The sequence below is a fragment of the Bemisia tabaci genome, chromosome 6 (genome assembly GCF_918797505.1).
Source record: "Bemisia tabaci chromosome 6, PGI_BMITA_v3".
NCBI lineage: Eukaryota > Metazoa > Arthropoda > Insecta > Hemiptera > Aleyrodidae > Bemisia > Bemisia tabaci.
Genome location: NC_092798.1, coordinates 38,319,927 through 38,335,600, shown reverse-complemented (window position 1 = coordinate 38,335,600; position 15,674 = coordinate 38,319,927). Strand labels below are relative to the sequence as shown.

Here is a 15,674-nt window from a genome sequence, read left to right as displayed (position 1 = left end):
TACTTACATCCGATCATGTTTGATCCAGGTTTCATGTGGGATCACGCGCGATCTCAGTTTCGAAGGTACTCACGTATGATTGCGATTCGCTGCTTAGATTCGTCAGCGGTTTCGGTTACTTGCGATTTTTTAGTATCACGGGTGCTCGAGTTCGATCGTGGTTCTTAGCAATTTCCGACGTTTGCATTCGCGGATTTACGTGATAATTAATCTATTGATGACATGTATTTTGGAAACTAAATAAATTATTACTATTAATATAATGGGTGTAACTATTTCTTCTATCATCATAATTTTGATCGTTTATCAAAAAAATTGATTTTGTAATTCAATGAAATCTAACCAGGTTTAAAATATCAGTAAAAATGTAATTATTTCTAATTCCCAAGATTAGTATTTTATTTTAAATTATTTACTGATTGAAGTTATTAACCTTTTTATTCGCTTTGTTTCGAAAATTCACTGACAGTAAAATTTTTTCGATGACCGTGAGCGCCCAGGCGTCTATCTCAATTCCCACTTGAGCCGCGGAAAGCATCGAGTTATGCGGAGACCAGGGCTCACGTGAGAATTGAGATATGCCTTTACGTCAGAGGATGGCGTTTTGAGGGTGCTAGCGGATAGATAAACGCGCGGATGTTATATTTCTTGTGATCTTGGATCTCCTTGGATTTTTACGGCAACACCAGGTTGGTATCCTAATTCAGGTTTCTCGGTGAAAAGTAGCTTGATGTTCCAAGTTTCACGCAAATCGGTTGAGTAGGCACCTAGATAGCATTTTAGGCCGCATCCGCCATTTTGGACTTTCGAATTTTGCAAATTTGAGTCAAAATTTAGATTCCTCGTGGAGAAATACACCCGAATACTACATTTCACGAAAGTCGGTTGCGTAGGCACCGAGATAGCATTTTAAGCCACATCCGCCATCTTGGACTTTCAAATATTGCAAATTTTATTCAAAATTTAGATTCTTTGTTGAAAAATACACCCAAATACCAAATTTCAGGCAAATCGGCCGAGCAGGCTCTGAGATAGCATTTTAGGCCACATCCGCCATCTTGGACTTCGAATTTTGCCAATTTTACTCAAGATTTTGATTCTTCGTGGAAAAATACATGCAAATACCAAGTTTCACGCAAATTGGCCGAGTTGGCACCGAAATATCATTTACGGACATGCCCGCCATTATGGATTTGCAAATTTGACCTCAAATGCTTGGCTAACGTCACAGTCGGTAAGAATTAATAAAAGAATCCACCACCGTTTGAATCTCCGGTGCACGAAACTATTCTGAGGCGGAGAGGGTGCTCCATCGTTACGCAGTAAAGATCCCCACGAGTGCGTTCGGACCGTAAGATTGTGGCGTAACAACGCGTAATGGGGCCAAAAATAACGCTGCCGAAAGCACGGATTCCACTAACGGTGACCTCGTTCGCATCTCTGGCGTGTTTAACGGACAGACAATACACAAGAATTCGTAATCCTAAAAAATAGGGGGCCACTCTGGGCGTGAGGCAATGAGTTAAAAATAAAACAACTCCCTTTTGTAAGAAGGAGGCATCTACGAATTGGTTGGAAATAGTTACACGTGGCCCGGTACGCTGCAATAAAGTTATCAAGGTGAGCAACACTGCTTACGCGACTACGCGGAGCATGCAGGAAGTGGTCGGGAAACCAGCAATTACACATTTCGGGCTCCTCTGATCTTTCCCGTAACAGAGTCGAAACGAAGCCTAGGGGGCCAAGCAAGGTGGAACGACTGAAGACCACGCACGAAAAGCGTGGACATCACAGCTAACATCGTCATTGAAAGCTCTAAGCCCTCTAATTCTTCGTAAAACACGACGGATAAGACTAGCGGTACGGAAAATGAATCAATTACTTCCTAACGAGTAAGGCTTACAAGAATCTGTTGAAAAAGTATTTGGGATGCTCAAATCTTTGATAAGAGGGAGAGCAAACCATCAAGCGTGAATATTGATGGCGTGCCTTCAACTAATTTAAGATTAAATAAAGAGAGCTTTTTTATAAACGCTTGACCGCGCAACCATTCGTGCTCTCAAGCCGCTCACATTGCCAGCACGATCATTGAAGGCGAACTCAATGAGCAACTTGATAATAAACAAGATGAAAAACCCGTTCGCATGGCTATTGCTTGCAGAAAACGCAGGAAATGAGAAGTAATGATTTGCGTTCCGTCTCAAGAATAAAAATAAGATGCCACATTACAGTTGGACTGCATTTTGCAATTTGGAGCTATAAATTCTGGCTCTTCTGGAAAAACACTTATGTGCATAGGAAAACTAATGTCACATACGTTGCTTTTAAACCGGGCCGAAATTTATAGTTCCTAATTGCAAAATGTAGTCCAGTTTGAATTAATTCTTGGATGAAAATATGTAAAACTCACGTGCACGGATGAAATTTTCTTTTAAAAAAAGAGTAAAAACGAACGTCTGAGGTGCAAAACCGCATAATAAAGCCGCCGTCAGGTCCTTCAGATTTCCTAGCTCTCCTTGTAAAAGCGTCCTGAGAGTTTCATTATTGCATCCAAGTAGGTCAGTTTCGATAAGACTTCAGTTCAAATATCAGCCGAGGAAGCACAGATATAATTAAAAGAGATAAGGGAACGTCAGAATATTGTTCGAAAATGCTCGTTTCCAATGTTCGCAAGGCCTCCATGAACGGGGCCGAACCAGACTGCATGAGGTGCCGCAGGAAGTGCGACGGAGCTTCAGCGCACGGGAACGCCCACGTTACAGCGTGGATGCAACCCGCAAGTCAGCTTCAGTGCTTCAATGGGTGACGCGGATGCAAGGGGTGGGAAAGATGAATGATTTTGCGGGAGCGGCGAGTCGTTGACGCTCGTCGAGGGCTGGATTTTTTGTGACGTCGTGAGGACTCCTGGCGTCGCACGTCGTCAGAGGGTTTAAGCTCGAGTGACTGGCGAATGAGTGATGAACACGACACGGGCGATGGTGCCGGACTTAAGAGGGATTTTACGATCCACGTGGAAGAACAAAATGTGAGAGTTTCAGCGCCTGATTAAGGGAAAAAGACGGGCGACGATGGTTTCACACGGGATTCAAAACTGCTATACGTTCTCTCTATCTCTCCATCCGACAGTCATATAACATTTGGGCAATTTTCGGATACATTGATTTATTTACAAACTGAGTTGGTTCCTTGGAAGTCAAACATTCTCAGTTTCGGCAGCGAAAGAAGTTAGGGCTCTACAACGGTAAGAATGCAATACGGTGCGTGTGCGCACTGTTACAGGTCTGCGAATTGGAAATCAAAACTAGATATTAATCAGAAATTGAATTGTAAGCTAGTCAGCAAATTTGGAATCCAGAAATTCGTTACATCGATATTGATTAGGACTCGTTAAAACAACATTCCCCTCGTCAGAGAAACCATATCCCTCAATCTTCGACTTTCAATACCTGGACTCGGTGAATACAGTCGAACAGTCATCAAATACCACTGAAATCCACTGATATTAAACCTTGGAACTGCCGCAACGCTGAGATTGTCTCGTAAACTCCAATTGCTAGTTCATAGTGAAACCCACTCTATTATTTTAGTTGTTCAGCAAAGAGTACTTCCCGGTTTTGGATGATGATGCAACTTGAAGGTCCACATTTTGGTTCGGATAAAAAAGCTGGTTAGATCTTCATTGATACGTTCCAAGTGTATTGTCCCCGCCGGCTTAGGTTTAAGCTTCTTCATTCACTAAAAGCTGCTTTCAGTAATCTCTGCTTCCAAAGCCTCAGTAAGAAGCTGTGGTTTGTTGCAATTTTCCATAAAATTCACCACTTTTAATTTTTTATAATATACCTTGCCCAAAAATCGCATGAGGTTGACTTAAAACTCAGTAACCAGGGTCTGAACACGTCTCACGACTCATGTGCCAAAGAAACGTCATCGCTTGTGAAGAATGATAGTGGTTTTGATTGCAAAAAAAGTCTGGCGATTGCTTTTTTATTGATAATTATGAACTTTACGTTTGAAGAATGTAGCCAGAGCTAGGGTTTTTCTCGAGGCCTTCGATGAACTCTCTCACAGGTCTGAGCCGCTGATTGATGCTGCCATCTGAATCAGAAAACATGGTGACATGAAAAGATGGAATTAAGTCAAGCGGTGTGGGCAGACCGTAGGTTACTAAATTGAAAGACAGTAAATTTCCGTTAATATGTTGAACGATTGGTGTCCCATTCTGAATATCTCCGTTTCATGCATGTTGGTAAAATCCTTATGCCCCAAGCTCAGTTTTCTCTTTGACAATGGAAGAGGATGTTTTACCGATGATCCGCATTGTTTTTTGAGCTGAAACGCAAAACCCATGTGAGAAGGACTGAAATTGGGAAGATGCTGTATGTACAAATGTTAAATTTATTTTTTCTGAGGAACAAAACAATTAAAAACACTTAACGTAGTATGACTAAATAATTTACGGTAAAATAAAAAAATATAAAACTAAGTACTAAACTGCTTGGTTGAACATTAGTAAAGAACAGTTAAAGCTATTTTTTCGCGGGCAAACGGACATGAAAATAAAAAATGACGACTTACGATACATGTTTGAAGACTGTTTGGAAAACAAATGAGTGTGAACATAACTATTAGAGCGTTAGAAAGAATTTTAAAACTAAACTTAAAACAGACCGTTACTGTACATTTACTGCGCACTATAGTGAGAAAAGGTTTGCAAAATATACTTCACACACTAATTAAAAGTTATTTAAAGACAAAACAAAAATAAAATTAAATTAATAATGAAATTTGATTCATAATATGAAGGAACACTAAAGAATGAGTGCTTTTTACGTAAGCAAAACCTTAACACTAGGACGAAAAAAGAGTTTACAGAATTAAACGATTAAATTATTTTAGCAAAGTGAAAAATATACAGTTTTTAAAAATAAGTTTGAAAAGGAATATTTACAAATTAAAAAACGGTATCCTTTGCGAAAACGACTTAAATTAACATTAAACTAATAAGGAAAACATTGGAATGAGTACTTCTTACGTGCTAACTGCGAATAAATTACCCTTAAATAGTCTTACCTATTTCTTAATATACAGTTTTTAAAAATAAGTTTGAAAAGGAATATTTACAAATTAAAAAACGGTATCCTTTGCGAAAACGACTTAAATTAACATTAAACTAATAAGGAAAACATTGGAATGAGTACTTCTTACGTGCTAACTGCAAATAAATTACCCTTAAATAGTCTTACCTATTTCTTCATGACCGGTGGGGCTCATACAGACATTTTCAAGTGTTAAATCACTACTGTCTCCATTGCGTTCACAAATTTGCCACAGTGCAAATATTTCTGTGTGTGAATTTTGTCGGAATGCGACATCCTCCGCAAACGAATCCATTCAAATCTGATCCAGACACAATCCCTCAGTTTGGTGTAGGGTTCTCTCCAAGTTAGGCAAACGCACGTCAGTTAACATTTACCAATCAAAAACTAATAAGAATTGAGCTAGACCCTAAATGCATGAGTTCGCAAAAAACACAACAACTAGCAAGTTGGAGCAGCGAGACGATTTAGTCTCATAGTGAGCAACCATACTACAATTGAGAGTGCGATGAGGTCCACTTTTCATGAAGAATGATAAAAACTTACAGACAAATTATAAGTAAATAAGCTAATTAAACCTTAATGGGAGGTGGGATGGCAAGAGTCGATTCCTGTAAGAGAGACTATTTGTTGGCATACACTAGTCTATAGTTGTGGGATCTCCAACCGTTATCCCAGGAACAAGGCCCTAGATACTCTAACTCATAGGGACCTGTATTGTTTATTTCAGTGATTGCTGCGTTAGAGAGCTGCTGGTCAAATCTCCGCGGCAGATACAGTATCATACTGCCGGTCTCTTGAACAAAAATTGTCGCAACCACACTCGTCCCATATCTCGTCTGTACCCGCTCCAACTTTTGGAGCAAGTACTTTTCCCCGATGGTCAATTGTTCGGGTTTAACCCGAGAAATCGAGTTGTACCTCACAAGACGATTGAAACTGACGTCAGTGCTTGTCATTTTCATCATCTGTAACAGAAATTAATAATACAACATAAACAAACGGAGAAACTGAGTACGTAAAATTTAACTTGTGATCAAGGGAAAGGGAGGAGAGTGTCTTATTCCAAAAGTGTTACTGAATCTTGCCAATACAATGTTAAAAAAAGAGATAATAATGAGAGAAAATGGCGGGGGACAAAAGTATAATGGTTGATAAAATTTAATACGGTAAAGGGACGTAGACAAATGGTAGGAGTACTCACCGTTCTGGCTTAAGCTAATGGTAGATGGTAGATTGTGTTTTGTAGAATGTGGTGAGTGTGATTGTCAAATAGTTATTGTTAGATGGTGATAAAAGAAAAATTCTTCCGTTTCTGAATCTTCAAAATTCTGTAAAAAGGATAAAAAATGTTCTTCGTAAAATTACGTTAAGATATAGTAACTTAATAATTAAATATAGAATAAAAAAACGAACAATTGATGTGACAGCACTTTTAAATACAGTGTGTTTTTTTAATTTAATTTACGAATAGTTATTTTCCATTTTTATTCCATTTTTTTACCTCATTTTTTCTCTTTCACAGGGTAAAAATTAATAATTCACTGGATAACTGAAAAATAGTTTTAAAAAAGCAAAACGAATTCACAGTCAATTTAAGAGACTAACACAATTAACATGAGATTAGATTAAGATTCCGCAGGAAAATTGCAGAATTTGAAAAATTATAAATAAAATTCAAAAAATTTAAATAAAATAAATTTTGAAAATAAAAATTTAAAAAAAGTGCTTCCGAAAAACTAAAATTTTAGAAATTTAAAAATGGAATATTAAAATTCGAAAACGAAATTCAACTTCTGGAAAATACAATTAAAAGCGTAATATTTTTATACGAAGTTGAATGAGACGCATGAACACTAAGTACATGAATGCTGAGTACAAGCTAACACACTGGAAGTCTAAATTTAAAACTACGAAGTCACGGCGGAGAAACACTGAGTCGAACTTGAAGAATGCACGAAGTTATGCTTATCACTTTGACTAACCTCAAGAAGAATCAGGATCCAGAGAAAAATCAGAACCCAGCGGAGAAATCAGGACTTAGCGGAGGAATCGAGACCCAGCAGAGCAATCAGGATCCAGCGGAGCAATGAGAATTCAACGAAGCAATGAGAATCCAGCGGAGCAATGAGAATCCAGCGCAGAAATTAGGTCCCAGCAGAGGAATCAGGATCCAGCGAAGCAATAAGGATCCGGCGCAGAAATCAGGACCCAGCGGAGGAATCAAGGCTCAGTGGAGATATCAGGACCAGCGGAAGAATCAGGACCCAGCGGAGGGACCAGGGTCCAGAGGAGGAATCGGGACCCAGCTGAGAAATCAGGATCCAACGGAGGAGTCAGGAGGCAGCAGAGAATCAGGGCCCAGCAGAGGAATAGTCGGCTGAGGGTTTGAAGCCACTGAGCAGTCGGGCACAGGAACAGCGATCCAGAGGGAGGTCTGGTCTATCCGAAGGCTGGATCAGGTGCAGGAGCGTGTACCAAAAGGAGGTCTGTTCTAGTCGAAGACTGGAGCGAACTGTGATGAGAAGCGGCTCCGTCGCTGTATTTATAGGAGAAAAATAGGCTTCCTCCCCGACCGCGACGTCGCCGGCCGGCACGACTGTGGAGGGGGCTCAGGCCGCATGGTGGGGCGAGCCAATGAAAAAGCTCCGTTCGGGGGAGGGGGCCAATCGCAGCGACCCGGATGACATGGAAGCGCGGCGAGCGAGGAAACGCGGCGCGAGGGAACAACGGGTGGGGGTAGAGAAGACGGGAACTCGAAGACGAGAGGACGAAGGAGCGGGAGACGCGCGATAAGTTGAGTGGGAGAAAAGGAAACGAAAGAACGGGAGACGAAAGCTCAGAGATAAAGACGGAAGAACCGTGAGAGGGCGAAGGAACGCGAGACAAACCAGGAAAGAGGAAAACCGAGACTGCGCACGACGAAGCACTCGGGCGTTTCAAGGTTATCGAGATATCCGCTTTTGAAGAGTTAAATGCGTTGTAAGCTCCCCTTCGGGCTCACGATCCCACGATTTCGGCGCCGGACGGTGTGTCGGATTAAAGTTCAGAGTGAAAAAAGGAGATAATTATGATAATTTGAGGAGAGAGTGGAATACTGAAAATGCGCAGTGGAGACGCGGTAATTTATCTTCACGTCACAGTTGCGTGGTTAAAGCGTGTTGGGCGGATTAGGTGGGTGAAGTAGATTAGAAAGAATCACGATAATCGAAAAAAATTATCGAGCCGCCCCTTCGAGAAGGCAGCTCGAATGGAAATAGAGTTGTTCCCGCTATGGGAGTCGAAATTAATTATTTTCCCTTAAGGGTTCGTCGTCGTTTGCTCGGGCGGGGAGGTTACTTTTTGGACCAGCGATTAAAAAACGATTTTGAACACAGCAGGCTATTCGAATACAAAAAAATGTATAATCTAGACACAAATACGGGGGGAGACCTTTTTCTTCCTTTTTTCCATGTGAAACGACACGTGCGAGTCTCACTTTACATGGGTGGGAATTAGCAGGAAAACGTTTGCCACCCTTGAGGTTTTAAGGTGATTTGTTCAGGGACCTTGATCAAACTCGCATTCTAATGTTTAATCGATTGGGTGCAAAATCTTGTAAAACTCTACTTTTCTGTGGCTACAACAATGCTGGTTTCTGTTTATTATTTATGGCAATCCTTTTTCGGCAAAAAAAAATCCAAATTTTCCCCCAATTTGACCGTGGCTCATTCGATGTATCGAATGCCAGTCCAAACTTCGAACACGACTACAATTCACTTTTTTAACTCATGCAAGTGTGAAATAGAGACGGACGTAAAGGAACAAAATGGTTTTTGACAATTTGACATGAGAAATGCCCAAAAATCGTCTCATACGCGTGGGAAAATTCTTAAAACAAATTCCTGTTCTCGATTTTTTTAGAGAAAATTGTTGATTTTTTGCCGAAGATGATATAATTTTTTCAAAGAGACTTGATCATTGTGGCTCAGTGTGGTTCTTCGTGCAGGCTGAGAGGGGCGGTTACCCCGTCTAGTCACCAACCCTTCGTGACTGAATATTTTTCCCCTGGTATTTTTACAGCAGTTTCCTCTTGTTAAGACGCTTTTAAATCGCAAATCACTCACTTATTTTTATTAGCTTTGTTTTTAGGAATAAAAGGCATGCTTACCCCTTTCTCACTGCCTATCCTTACCCCAGAAAAAAACATGATCCTGCAAATTAATGACTTAATTTATGTAGTATCAAAATATGGCCATCAGTTAATTCCTGCAGCGTAGTAAAATTGACAGAAAATGTAGATTTTTCAGATGATAGGTACGTGCTGAAAAGGGAGGGTAATGTTTTCAGGCAACAGGGGTGGTGTAAATAGCAAAGAGATCTGATGAAGATAGATTAATACAAACTTTAGAATAGCTTATCGACAACATATTTGCTGCACTTACCGAGATGAGATTTGGATCCATGTCACTGCACTACAATTCGGAGTTCACGTATCTTCTTTAAAAAAGAAGGGTCAGTAGAACCGCACATAGATTTCCCGATTTACACACTCGCTTAATGTGCGTAAAAACATCACATGACAGCAAAAAGCGAAGAGAGGACTGTCCAAAATTTTGGGCACTTTTTCACTGAGAGTTCATGAATATTTAGGATGAATTTCGGCAACGTCGTTCGTGGTTTAATCTGGAGATATGAAGAAAGACTCTTTACCCTGTTTTCAAAAGCGCAATCAATAAGAGCATAGATAACGCCACGAGAGCGAAATTGAAAACGAATGAAAAGAATCTTGGTGAAGGTAATGGTATCATTTTATGAAAAACTTAAGGTTAAAACGCATCTGCTCCTAACATCGACTGCATTGCGAAACCAGGGAGCTGCCACTCTCTTCTCGATTCTTAGTTGAATTAGTAAAATACGGTAGTTTATTTATATTCATTTGATTGATTTTGAAATTACACATATTTATTTCATTATTATTAACTGTTCTTTCTGTACACTGGAAAAAAAACACGTTGTACCTATCTAGAATCCAGACTCTTAAAAACATCGACAAGAAAAAATACTCTTGATTCAATCAGATTTAAGCTTAAATCAAGAACCAAGCCTCTTAATTCTAGCGGATTTCCTTTTGATTTAAGCTTAAGTCTGATTGAGTCAAGAGTCTTTTTTCTCGTCAATGTTTTCAAGAGTCTGGACTCTAGATCCAATGTTTTTTTTTCCAGAGTGCCTATGTTACAAAAGTGAATAAGAGGCGTATAGATACCTATAAACGGAATAATGAGTGTCTGCACCTTAATGGTGTATAAAACTTTGTTCTGACTGAAGAAAAAACCGACAATACTTAACATTTTCAAAATTTGCTGATAATTTAAATACGATTTAAACTTATTCGATCCTGTATGAATCAATTAGCTGATAGGAAGCAAAGGACTTTACTTTTTTACTTTTAAAAATGAATGAAATAAATTGTTTAAAGACATATTCGCTTATTCATGAAAATCCCTACGCGGAGAAAAAAACTTCGTGCGTGGGACCCGAAGTTTAGGTCATATGGATCTCTGAAGTTTTCGGATTGAGCATCTGAACACTGTAGATCTAGCTGTCGAGGTTCGGATCACACATCTGAAACTTCAGTTCTTACATCTGAAGTACTCCGGTTTTCACATCCGAAAAACTTCGGTTCTCACATCTGAAGTACTTCAGATGTAAAAACTGAAGTTCCAGATGTGTGATCCAAATCTCGACAGCTAGATCTAAAGTGTTCAGATGCTCAATCTGACCGAAACTTCGGGTCCTACGCAAAAGGTTTTTTTTTCCCTGCGTGGGAACTTCTTCATCTTAAATGACACTATACCCCCTTGTGAACTTCGGTTTTCTAAAAGGATCGCTCCGCCACTCCATTCTATCTTTAATGTCATATTTCTTTATCTTCGTGCACTCACTGTTCGTCAATATTTCCCTTCACTTTGAGCCTACTTAATAGTGGTTTTCCTCTCTTCCTCAGCACTGGAACTCAATGTTTTAGTAACCTCTTCGACGGGAAAAGAAGTTACGTACTTCCATTGTTTTTTAGTTTGTCTTATATATTATTCCCTGTTTGCGAGCAATTTTATGGTAGTTTGATAATTTTTCTAAAATCTCTGAAAAAATTTCCGAGCCCTAGAGAGAAGACAATTGGCTCTTGCACTCAGTAGAGTATTCAAAAAAATGGTGATGATTATGAAGGAGGCACAATTGACTCAATTTTGAATGGCAGATATTGTACTTGGCAACAAAATTACTTCCGCGGATACTGTAGTTTAGCATGAATTCGTCGCTTGGCTGACATAAGTGCGTAACTACACATTGAGATGAGCCCGGAAAGCATTGAAATGTATGGAAAACAGGGTTCATTGCAGAGTGTAGTTCCGCCCTTATGTCAGGTAGAAGACGAATTTAAAGTAAAAGCAAATTTTTCTCGTGACTTTTTTACAGGGTTCCCAGCGAATTCAGGACAAAATTACCTGATTTGTCGAGGTTTTCTAGACCATATAGAAATTGTTTCTTGTCTTTTTTGCGGAAACCCCCCCCCCCCCCCTCCCGGATGAATCATGAAAAAATATCGTGCTACAGATGTATCCAAACAGTATAATCATCATGGCTAGCTGTTTCGTGATCGATGATGGTATTTCAAAATGCAACATTGTTAATGTTTCAAAATAGTGAAAAGTAGGTATTTAGAAAAATCACGTGCTAAAGTTTATGAGCTCTGCAAAATTTAAAAAAAAAATCGAAGATTTTGAACTTTAAAACAGAAACTATCCGTGAGAAAATGAATACATGAAATACTGCAGTCTTTCTCTTCCCCCCCCCCCCCAAAAAAAAAAAAAAAATGTGTTTCAATATTTTGGGAAAATGAATGCTTTCAAATGCTACCCCTAAAGAAAAAAAGGTGATAAAACTAACGACCATAGAAGGAGCAATACATCTAAAGAGATAAAAATGAAGACATGGAGAATTATGAGAACTTTAGAAAGAACCTATCGACAGATTTCTTGAAGATCGGACTCCAGGCAACAGAAACACATGCAGTTTAAAACAGTTTCAGAACTATTTTTGAATAGCTTTTAATCGTTAGAGGAGAGATGTAATATGGGGCAGACCAAGTTCCAAAATGCAGCGATTTCAGAAGCAAAAAGAATGTATTATTTTCAGAAATAAATCGAGCTATATCCTTGACTTTACGCATTATGATGGGAGAATCTTAGATTTTTCTTATTTAGATTGAGGCCGTAAAAGAAAATAAGAAACCAATACCAACTGTGAGTAAATTATCGCACATCACTGAAAAACTGCGAAACTGAAGTACTGGGTGAAGAAAAAAAATTTCGCGAGGTACGAGTCGCGAAAATAAATTTTCAAAACCGTGATAGAGGTACATAAAGGAGGATAAGACACCTTTCTGATAGAGAAGAATAACGTTCCACTCCGCACAGCACTTCGACACAGACAAGCAGACAGAGCGACAGAGCTGCTTGCCATCGCGGTCTAGTGAAACCAGCGCTAAACAGGACACCACTCCCCCCCCCCCCCTCCCCCTGCTCTCGTCTACACCAGCGGTGAGTTGGGGCTGGTAAAAGTAGTGGCCTCGTGGATGGAACTTACCTTATTCAGATGGTAAAGCCATTAAACAACAGAAAAAAAGAAGAAAAAAAGGTGGTACGATCTAGATAAATGTACACTATGGCAGCCCGGGATCATAGAATAAAAATAGACAGGAAAACTACGATCCATACGATCTATGGTGCGATCTTTATATTTGAAATTTTATCCTAAAGGTGAATTATTTTGGAAAAATCGAAATGGAAGCGTTGCAGGGTGTCTAGTTTTTTTTTATTCTGGGAAATCCTGATGAAATTCCGATTTTTCCTGATTTTTGACTGCTAAATCCTGATTTCATAATTTTTCTGAATCCTGATAAAATCCTGCTTTTTTGCGAAGAAAACTTAATGTTATGTAACTTCACAAAAAAAGTTCGATAAAAAAATCCGATCGGAAGGCCGATTTTCTCAAATCCTGGTTTTACGACCGATTTTTCCTCAAAGCCTGATGAAATCAAGATTAAATCCTGATTGACCTCAAATCCTGATAGAGTCGGGAAAATCGAGAAAATCCTAATGCTAGACACCCTGCGTTGGGTTCAGGAAGGGCATTTCTTGGTCGCGTCGTTTCAGGATCTCCGGCGCTAATCTTCATTTTAGAGAGGTATAACTGTTAGGTGAACCGGCTGCAATTTTACGTTTCCAGTGCTGTGAAATCATGAAGCATATTCAGTAAAAGTTACATCAAATTATATACATTTCAGGGTCGTACTGGCTCGCATCTGAGGGCGTAGACCCTTGGCTGGTTAAAGGGGCGTAATGTGATATTTTTTGGTAGGGCAGCCCCTACGTGGAGAGGGGCTCAGAAAACTTTGAAAAAGCTGCACAAATTTACGCTATTTTCAGGTTTAATCCTACAGAGTAAAAATTGCAAAATTGATTGTATTGAAGTAACCGGCAGAGCGGCAGACTTCTGAAATTAAAGAAAATATAAGAAATTAAAGCCACTCGACGCATCCAAGCACCATTATTTTCAAAAGAACCGAGCCAGTGCTGCGGTATACACGAGCTTAAGGCGTGGGTCTGCAAATCCATCCTAAAAAAGAATCAGACAAGAACCTGAAAAACGAAGAAAGAACGAGTTTCAACACAACCGAAGACAGGAGAGAAGTATTCGGGCATCTGTTTTAACTTTCCTCCCGAATTCTAGCAGAGCATTGAGAGCTCACGCTTCGCGTCATCGCGCCTTCAATTTTTCAGATGCAGCACGGACGGCCATCAAGTACGAATAGTTGTATCTCTGCGCCGTCGTGAACGCGCATCCTTTCTCTCCCTCTATCTGCATATTGTGTTTGTTTCCGTTTGTCTTATTCGTAATGGTGCTTCAAACTAGTAGCATGCATAGAGCAGAGCATTGCGAGTTCACGACTCATACGCCATTCTTGCGCGAATAGTTGTATCGCGTTTACATTTTAGATGTCTCTCATTTTTTTATTTCGAGATAAATTAAGGTTAAGTTTGCCCGAGGTATGCTATGGTATGGTAAATCAATAGTCATTTTGAAAAGGAAGAATTATGTTTAAAGGTCTCTCAAGAGGTCTATAAAAGAGTGCGTACGTCTAAAAATCAATCCGACCATCACTTCTAAGGAAGTTACACATAGCGAATGAAGGAAGGGGATGATAAAGCGCCTGTGTGTCAACAAAAAGGTGAAAAATTTACAGAAAAGTGTTTCCGCTTCAGAAAGTAGTTCTTGGACCTTTGTTCACCACTATTATGCGTAAAAGCAGCTTTCTTTACTCCTGACTCTCTCTTCCTCCGTACATTTAAGACACTTTCCGTACATATATTTTCGGTCAAAAATTTTTTCAGTCAGAGGGGCGCGTTTTCCGCGCGCAAATGGGGCGTATCTGCCAAAGGCAGATTGACCTTATGGCCAGTCCGAGCCTGATACATTTGCTTCAATTACAATGGATAAAACGTTAGCTGAGATTTTGAGACACTGTAATCAACAAATTAATGCCCTTTTCTGCACCCGGCGCTTCCATTTCAGTCCCCAAAAGAATCACTGAAGAGTGCCCGTGCTGAAAATCAACTTCCAAAGACTTAAAACGGAGTCAAAAGTATGTTTCAAATTAACCGTCGATGTCAATACATTGATATCGGATGCAAAATGGAAGCTGTAATTTTGACTTTATTTTAAGATTTTGGAGGATGATTTTAGGCACGATAAGGATTAATACTAACGTAACATACACTAGAAAAAAAACACATTGGATGTAGAGTCCAGACTTTTGAAAACATTGACAAGAAAAAGGACTCTTGATTCAATCAGATTTAAGCTAAAATCAAGAAGAAATCCGCTCAAATTAAGAGTCTTGGTTCTTGATTTAAGCTTAAATCTGATTGAATCAAGAGTATTTTTTCTTGTCGATGTTTTCAAGAGTCTGGACTCTAGATCCAATGTGTTTTTTTTCCATTGTAAGGTAACGTAACGTAACGTAACGTAACGTAATATACTAACGTAAATTTCGATTTACGTAACATAACCTACCTAAATACATCGATCGTACCCCGAATGCATTGCAAAAAGTTCCACCTTGAGCCTCCAAGGTTCCACCTTAGCACTGCCGTGCTAAGGAAAAACGCCACATGAGCCTTTAGACGTTGCCGGATTTCCTATACTAAAACCGAATTTACTGGAAAATTTTCGAATATTTAAATTCGAATTCTTCAAGAATTTTGTTCCCTACTTGATCCAACATATCCGAAAATTTCACGAAAAAATATGCATAACTTTCCTCAACAATCCGTGTTTTATCCGGAGAAATTTGGCAACTCTCGAATGTTCATCCGGCGTTTTTCCTTAGCATGGCAGAATAGGGGTGCAGGAAACTAAAGGTATGCTTTCGTTTCCTGGAGAATCTGTGGCGAGGGTAAGCAAAAATCAAGGTATCGAACAAATTCTACAGAAATACGAAATTTCCTTCTTACTCTTCGTAAAAAAACGAGACGG

At 39.5% G+C, this 15,674-nt stretch overlaps 1 protein-coding gene across 1 annotated transcript in view; it reads right to left on the bottom strand.

Moving 5' to 3' along the window:
• unc-104 (kinesin family member unc-104) overlaps window positions 1-15,674 on the bottom strand; it is a 147,277-nt gene that overhangs the window by 82,588 nt on the left and 49,015 nt on the right. The window lies entirely within an intron of this gene.